The sequence below is a fragment of the Copidosoma floridanum genome, unplaced genomic scaffold, assembly GCF_036245765.1.
Source record: "Copidosoma floridanum isolate Cflo_tuat_1 unplaced genomic scaffold, Cflo_Japanese_pri ptg000011l, whole genome shotgun sequence".
NCBI lineage: Eukaryota > Metazoa > Arthropoda > Insecta > Hymenoptera > Encyrtidae > Copidosoma > Copidosoma floridanum.
In genome coordinates this window covers 8,852,836-8,862,010 of record NW_028321888.1, presented here as the reverse complement: position 1 = coordinate 8,862,010, position 9,175 = coordinate 8,852,836, and positions in this window count along the sequence as shown.

Genomic DNA, 9,175 nt, shown 5'->3' with positions numbered 1-9,175 from the left:
TGATCACGTACACTTAAAAAAATATAACCCTAAGATAAATAAAATTTGTTTGCGTCCAAGCTGCGTCCAAGTCAACACCGTATTACAAACTCACTGGAGGCCAATTGTCAGGTGCCAAGCTGCGGCCAAGTTGGGCGGCGTGGCAGCCAAGCTTGGTATGAGCCCAGTTTTTGCCCACTTTCAATTTCTACTCTAACTAATGAGTACGTCACGCACGCCCTCTGACGCGCCTACATATTATGCCCTCAATAGGCTGCCTAAGTAGGGGTTCACGAACTAGAGAGGCAACCGACTTTCATTTCTGTATACTGCCTATCCAATGAATTACCTCACTTTACCTGACTTCACCTAATGAACTGATATTTTACAAATTTTTAATTTCGAATTTATATTCTTCAATGAAGAATAACTCGAAGTTTTTTTCCTTAATATCAATAGTTAACATATAGTAACTCAAGTTCTTAGAAGAAAAAATACTTAAATTTAAGGAAATCACAGCCCTTGACAGAATGAGGGTTTTATTTGAAGTATTTTTTTTTTATGCAGAGTAAGTGTTTTAAAGTAACGTGTGCTGGTTTCCGAGATCTACTGTTATTGCAGTCGCATCGGGAATTTTTATTTAATAAATAGTAAACTTTTCACCAGATGGTCGTACAATGGAATTTTTTTTTTAGTTCGTAGAAAAATAGTGACTATCGATTGCAGTTAGTTTTATAAGCGTTCAAAAGTACGTAAAAAATCCTGAAAAACCAATAAAAAAATTTTGGCATCAAAAATTAAGAAATTTCACGTGAAAAAAAAATTTCACGATAAAAGAAGTCCAAACGAAGAGGTTAAGCTTTGAAAAATCGTTCTATGATCATTTCTTGGCCAAGAGAAAATTTTTGACGAAAAGTATTTTTTTTTTGTTTTCGAAAAACGCGAAATTTTAAACAATTTTCAATAATTTTTGCTGAAAAAATTACTGATGATTTGTGAATGCATAAGTCATAACCATCAAATACAATCTCAAAATTCACTAAAGATAAAAACTATCAACATATTAAAAAAACAACTATTTTCGCTGATTTATAGTATATTACTCACCTAGGGAGAAAAAATAAAGAATGTCTCAGATTACAGGCAACTGACGATCCGCATGATCGATAAGCATGCGATCTGAGGGATTCCTTGTTTCCTCCCGTGGGTTGTGTGCGATTTCTCATCATACTGCGCCGAAAGTAAGAACTTTCCCTTTTCCCTAGGAAAGTAGGAAAATCCCTTCTCTCGGCGCAGGAGTTTTTTCAGCGCCAACGCATCCGAATTCAACTTTCCGGACGCCAATCGATAGGTTTTCCAAGGCCTACAACTTTTATTTAACTTTTTTGCATTAGAAGTTAACTTGTTTTATCGCAAAAAAATCGTTTTCGGGTCGTTTCTGAATTTTTAGTTTAACTTCTACATCAATTGGCCGTAAAGATTACTGCGTTATTTAGATTATTTTCTTCTATGTAAATGTATTTCTGATAAAAATTGTGGCTTGGATAGTCTTTACCCACTACAAGTTTATGGTCACAAGTAATTAGTGCAGTATTTTTCTTACTAATTATACATTTTTAACTGTCAAATATTTGATTTTATTCAACGTGTATAAATGAAGAATTAAATCACTAACCAACATTAAAGATTTTTCCGTTCAAGAAAAAAATTGACGTTCCGAAACTCTAGCTCATGTTATTACATCTCAATATTGCTCAAATCGTTACTCTTGATACCGAATCACTTCATTATTACATTATTTTCTATAGTTAGGGGTAAATGACCCAATTACTGCGCTCTGAAATTTTTACTGTGCTAAATTTCACATTTCTCGATGTTTTTTGATGTAAATTGATGCACTGTTACTTTATCTTTATCTGCAACATCTTATGCAATTAAAGCGACGAACTTTTTTCTATTATATTACTTTTATTTTCAAATAATTGTTTTAGGGCAAGACTACGATTCCTGTGGCGACTCAAACTAAGTATGGTTTTTGGTAATAAACTTATCTAGGGTTATGAGAAAAAAAATTCTATCTCGATGCGTTTTCAAGATATCGAACTAGAAAGTACAAAATAATCGCTTTACGTATAAATTCGATATTTGAGCGATTTCTTGCTTATTGCATAAAAAAAAGTACGAAAAAAATAATGAAAAAATTCATACTTGCTTACTTTTCAAGATGTTGCGTCTCGCAAGTAAAGAATTTAGTTTTAAATATCTTTAATTTTCATACAAAAACATTTATAAAGTCGTATTGTTTATTAATTTAAGAATAATGGAATTTAATTCAATTTTACTATCATTTCCCGATGCACTAACACATATCAAAGTATATTATCTATTCTTATCGGCTTTGTAGCTTATGCGATATTCATGTAAGGGTTATTAGGACTACTTCAACAGTATATCGATAGCCTGTACAAACAAGAACTTATATAATATTATCAGTAAGTAATGAAGGAGTGGCGTTGGCTCAGTGATAAGCGTGCTTGTTACTGATACAACGTTGTTCTAGGGATCGTGGGTTTGATTCTCGGTGAATGCAGATTTTTTCAAAAACTGTTTTCATCGAAAAAAGTTCCTTTGTGACCCCGGCTGTTTCGGGGCGGTTTTTCTGTGAAATTTTTTTTCAGAGTAATTAATTCCAGGGTTTTTCCTTGCCCCACAAGTCTTCGGGCCTGGGTGGATGCGAAATAGGGTTAGGAGGTAAGGATTAGCGGTTCCAATGCGCCAGGTAGGGATCGCTGGCCTTACCAGCGAGGAGTGGTCCCTGAAACATGGGACTACTCCAAGTCAGAGTGTCAGCTTAACTGGCAAGGTGCTTCACCGGAGATACTTACACTGTGCCCATGGATTCAGGTATAACATTAGTAAAAAAGGTTGGAAATGGGCACGGCAATACAACCCCACACATAGGTGGGGAGCGGGTGACCCTGGTGACTAGGGGAGTAGGCTGTCACGGTAACCCGTTAAAAAAAAAAAAAATCAATAATGACTCCATTGCAAGCTTTTCTCGCTCGTTCGCGTTGTAAAAAATAACAAAATCTCACGAAGTACCAATAGTAGAGTAGCCAAACATATATGTGTGGAATTAATAAAAAAAAAGTACATTACACATGGGATGCTCAGCGGGTAAACTCTTTGCAGTGCATCCTGGGGAATGCTGATAGCTTGCACATAAGTTATTATGTTTAATTAATTTATCTTGATAGTTTTCACAATTAAAATCATATTTTCTGTATCTGAATGAAACTCGAATTCTCGTACTTTCGAGTTCCATATCTCAAAAACGCATCAAGATAGAATTTTTAAATTATTGTTTCCATTATCCTTCATAAGTTCTTTATCGAAAACCACGCTTAAGTACTTTTTGTCGCCACAGGAATCGTAGAATCTCCTGTTTTAGTGCTGATTTCACTTGCTGGTATTACTGCGCATGGTTATAAAATTCCCCAATTACTGCGCGGGTATCCTTAAAGCACAGTGAACTGTGCGAACGACTTGCATCTAGCAAAAAAAAAAAAATACCAAAAATTGCGGAATCGTTTGCAGGTTTTGCAATTGCCATGCAAAAAATTGTCAGAGTATTATTTTTTTGTAAAAAAAATAAAATGTAGTACGTCCTGCGAGAATCTAATAAAACTGTTATTTCGCCTCAACGGTAGAGTTTCTACTATTAAAATTATCACCAGTCGTTTGCAATTTAATTTCCAGTGCGTGTGAGGATCGCAAAATAGTCGAATTAGTTATATTTATTGAATAAATAATTATATTTATATACGAGAGTAAGTCGAGTCATCTTACTCCCACCCCAGGCCAGGGCGCATGCGCACTACACTCGAAATACCAGCGATGGGATATAGTTCCGGCCAGATTTGGGAATTCTCTAGGACCCAACCTCTCTGACGTGGGAAATCACTAGATCAAAAAAAAAAATAGTACCGAAGGTGACGCGCGAGATTCAAATAAGGTGCAATAACACAAGCATCCATCACCTGATGACCCGGGGCGCTTACTGGCAACTCTGTTAAATAAATAATTATTAATAACACAAGCGCCTATCACCCAATAACCCAGGGCGCTTACTGGCCACTCTGTTGAATAAATAATTATTAATAACACAAGCGCCTATCAGCTGATGATCTGGGGCGCTTGGAGGCCACTCTTTTAAATAAATGATTATTAATAACACAAGCGCCTATCACCTAATAACCCGGGGCGCTAACTGGCCACTCTTTTAAATAAATAATTATTAGTAAATAACACAAGCGCCTATCACCTTATGACCTGGGGTGCTTACTGGCCGCTCTGTTAAATAAATAATTATTAATAACACAATTGCCTATCACCGAATAACCCGGGGCGCTTACTGGCCGCTCTTTTAAACAAATAATTATTAATAACACAAGCGCCTATCATCGTATTACCTAGGGCGCTAATTGCAAATCTAGTTAATAAATAATTATTCATAAATATGTCAAGCACCTTCTTCCTGATGTACCAGGACACTTATTTGCAACACTATTAAATAATAAAAAGTTGATCGATAACATTATTAAACATATCACAATTTTGATTGCCTATCTAGTACGACAAAGATCTTTTTAATTGGCGCTCTTGTAATTACTTGATAATTTAGTATTCAATAGTAGCCAGTAAGTACCCCGGGTCATCAGGTGATATGCGCTTGTGTTATTTATTAATAATTATTTATTTAAAAGAGTTGCCAGTAAGCGCCCCGGGTCATCAGGTGATAGGCGCTTGTGTTATTTACTAATAATTATTTATGTAACAGAGTGGACGGTAAGCGCCCTGGGTCATCAGCTGATAGGCGCTTGTGTTATTAATAATTATTTATTCAACAGAGTGGCCAGTAAGCGCCCTGGGTTATTGGGTGATAGGCGCTTGTGTTATTAATAATTATTTATTTAACAGAGTTGCCAGTAAGCGCCCCGGGTCATCAGGTGATGGATGCTTGTGTTATTGCACCTTATTTGAATCTCGCGCGTCACCTTCGGTACTATTTTTTTTTTTGATCTAGTGATTTCCCACGTCAGAGAGGTTGGGTCCTAGAGAATTCCCAAATCTGGCCGGAACTATATCCCGTCGCTGCGAAATACGTCAGTTTGTTTATACCTTAATAGGTTTGTTTGCGACCGCTTGTTCGCATGTCGGAGCGCTCGGACAAGTTCGGATGAAAACGGTGGTCTTAGACCGAAGCCTGGGGCCCGATTCTCACAATTTTTTGACAGTGAGAGTGAGTCATAGTTCTCAAAGTGGATGGTTAAACACAATATATAGATGTGCATTTAACATACGTTCCACTGCATGAACCATCCACAGCTTTGTCGAAAACAGGAGTCGTATGTCGTATTCCGTAACTTCTACACCACGCCACACCATAACTTGACGTCACGTTACAACGCATTAGCGATAGGTAACGTAACGTCAGTCTGTGGTGTGGTGCGGTGTAAAAGTTACGGAATACGGCCTCCGGTGTTCTCGACTGATTAGGTACGTTTTTTTTTGTGGTCGCTCGGTCCAATAAGTCCGATTCCTCTAGCATGTAGATCTAGGGTGCATTTTTTTTTACGTTCGGTCGTATGATCCACTCCGGTCGTTTCACTCTCTAAAACATCGTAAAACGACACACCATATCAGTTCTGTATAGTTGAACAAACGTAATTTGATAATATATGTGTAAATATTAGTACCATAACTAACCTTTTATAAGTACATTTAAAAAGTAGGACACCTGGAATGGGCCGTACGACCAAACGTCCGAACGTAAAAAAAACGCACCCCTAAACGGCCTAAACCCAGAGGTGTTAAAAATACCCGACGATAATAGACCCGGGTCTGGAAAGTCGCATAAGTCTCTTAACATGTCCGACGTGTAATTTACTTATATAAGTTGCAGGTCTGATAAGACGCTTAAGTCTGTTGTCAGTTCCGACGTCTGATAGACTTATAAAAGTTGCGGGTTTGATAAGTCGCATGAGTCTATTGGCATATCTAGTGTTCGGTGGACTTTATTGATCAATAGGGAATTAATAGCATCATTCGATATGAGAATAATCCGACAAATCTTTGCGATAGTTCCTGTGAAATAATCAGAAATGAAGGTGACCCGCATGTTAGTTCAACGATTTTAATTTATTTGAATATCTTCTAAGTGTAGTCAGTTGGGCGTATTGGGTCACTGGCGATTGTTTACTTAAGTTTAAATAAAATAATATCTTGAATATAGTAAGTGGGGCGTATTTAAATAATTTAAAATCGTTAAATTAACATGCGTGTCATTTCTGGTTATTTTATAGGAACTATCGCAAAGATTTGTCGGATTTTCGACATATCAAATGATCGCTATTAATTCCCTGTTACAAGTTTGATAACGTCCACCAAACATTAGATATGTCAATAGACTTATGTAGTTAATATAGATATACTATCTTGTACAATTACACTTATTGGACCGACCAACCACAAAAATAAACGTACCTATTATCTGGCTACATTGCTACCTATTCAAATATTTTAAATAAAAAAGTTTACAAGTGTAAAATAATTTTTACCTCAGTCCAATTGCTTTGTTTTTATTATGGTTGCGAACGTGCAGGTGGAAGCAGCTATAGATAATCAATCGAGAACACCTGTTTTCGACAAAATTTGTCGGAGCGCTCGAATCGTTCCGAGCCGAGCTTCGGTCCAAAACACCCGTTTTTATCTTTCGATAGAATTTGTCCGAGCGCTCCGACATGCGAACAAGCGGTCACAAACGAACCTAATAAGGTATAAACAAACTGACGTATTTCGAGTGTAGTGCGCATGCGCCCTGGCCTGGGGTGGGAGTAAGATGACTCGACTTACTCTCGTATATAAATATAATTATTTATTCAATAAATATAACTAATTCGACTATTTTGCGATCCTCACACGCACTGGAAATTAAATTTCAAACGACTGGTGATAATTTTAATAGTAGAAACTCTACCGTTGAGGCGAAATAATAATTTTATTAGATTCTCGCAGGACGTACTACATTTTATTTTTTTTACAAAAAAATAATACTCTGACAATTTTTTGCATGGCAATTGCAAAACCTGCAAACGATTCCGCAATTTTTGGTATTTTTTTTTTTTTTTGCTGGATGCAAGTCGTTCGCACAGTTCACTGTGCTCTCCCTTAAGGTTTTCATGCTAAAGCTCCAGACCCAGTTGCTGCGCACCAATTACTACGCACGACCACAAAGTTTTGTAGGTTAGGTTCATTTAGAGTCACTCAGTTAAACAATTATGAATGTCATGATGTAAAGTATGATTCTAGATTGAACGTTATTAATGTACAAGCGTGTTACAATATCTGAGCATACACATTTTCCAGTTTGTTTTTTGATAATTTGTATTAACGTCGAGTGCGCAGTAATTGGTACCTGTACAGTAATTGGGTCATTAACCCCTACTGAGTTCACAGTGTATTAGCTTTGAGCGCAATTCCGAAATCGCGCCTCCACTGGGCCATTCGAGAACGATTGGTCGTGATTAGAAAAGAACAGTACTATGAATTGATTTCCACATGCTTGTAGAAAAGCGATATTTAAGGGTTGGCCACCTGGTGAATGGAGCCGGATGCTCGATTTCATAATAACATTAATAACTACCTTTTGTTCTCAAAGTCTCCAATGGGGGCGCGATTTCGGAATTGCGCTCAAAGCGAATAAGACGTCACCGAGGCCATACATGGGCCGTAGTATATAACTATTTTTCTATACATCGGCCTAGTTATGTCATAACATAGGCCCGCGAAATAAAAAAAAAGTTATATGCTAGCATGATACAAGAAAACAAGGTAGGTCCATGAGCCATACCAATTTTGGTATAGGCTCTGTTCAGAAATGATGCGTTGGTTGAGTATTTGGTTGGTACCCCCCCCCCACCCCGGCTCAGCTTACCGCCCGTTTGTTCGCACATGTTAACAAAAGTTAATCAGCTGATCACGTTTTGGCGCGCTTTGAAAGCTTTACCTCCTGAAAGCCAGCCCGCAAATGATCGATTTGTGCAAAAAAAAAAAAATACTAGGCGACGTGTTTTCATCTGCACATTTCGTTTATGCAAATAATTAGAACTGCACATGCCTCACTTTTGTACAAAAAATTAAAGAAGTTAGTCGATTCGCAGGCCGTAGTTGGATCGCGATATCTCTCTTATTAGAGCGTATTTCCAACTGCACAGGGGCTTAAAAAACTGCACATTGTCTAAACTTAATTGCACAGTCAAAATTTCTATCTGCACACTTTTTATTAATTAATAAATAAATAAAATCTCTTTATTTATTTTTCATTTAAATTCAGTTCCATGTTATGACGTAATACAGCCTCCTTCTTTGATTGGTTGACCCACGTAAACATGCGCGTGGGCCTATTTTGTATCCTATAGTACCAGGATATGCTGAAAAACGAGGACCAAGCAGACAAGCACCTGGAGGTCCAGTTAACATTTTGAAAGGGAGTGATAAAAATAATAAATGTAATTGTAAAATTGTATTAAAATTTTTATTGAAGGATTTGAAAAGAAATTAATTAAAATGGGCAAAAAAATTTGTGTTAATGACCTCAAAAGTGACTCAACATTATTTAGTCAACCGCAAACAATGACGAAAGTCTGTATACAACATCGAGCGAAATTATTTAGTGGCTTGTGATGTCATTCTAAAAAGAAATAGTTATATTTGTTGTAAACATTCGTTTAATCGTTTATTCTACATTAATTTGTGTAAAGTGTTTATTGTTTACGAAAAATACATTCTTACCACTAAATTTAGAAAGTTGTGAATTGCTAACCCTACTAAGTATTATCACGTGAGAACTCATGTGAGATCTCACTTGAGTTTTCACGTGAGTTCCCATGCCATTATCTCACACAGATTTCTCATGAGATTTTCTCATGTAATTTTCTCACATAACTTTCTCACATGGAATTTCTGGTGAAACGTTAAGTGCGGTACTAGAGTACATTATTATTCATTACAAGTAAATGAATCATTTTTATTTAGTTGTTTAAATGTGTTGGTTTTGTATGTATAACTAGCAGCCCCCCGTCTCGGCTTCGCCCGAGACTTACTAAATAAAACACCGTAGTGTGTTGACATGTAA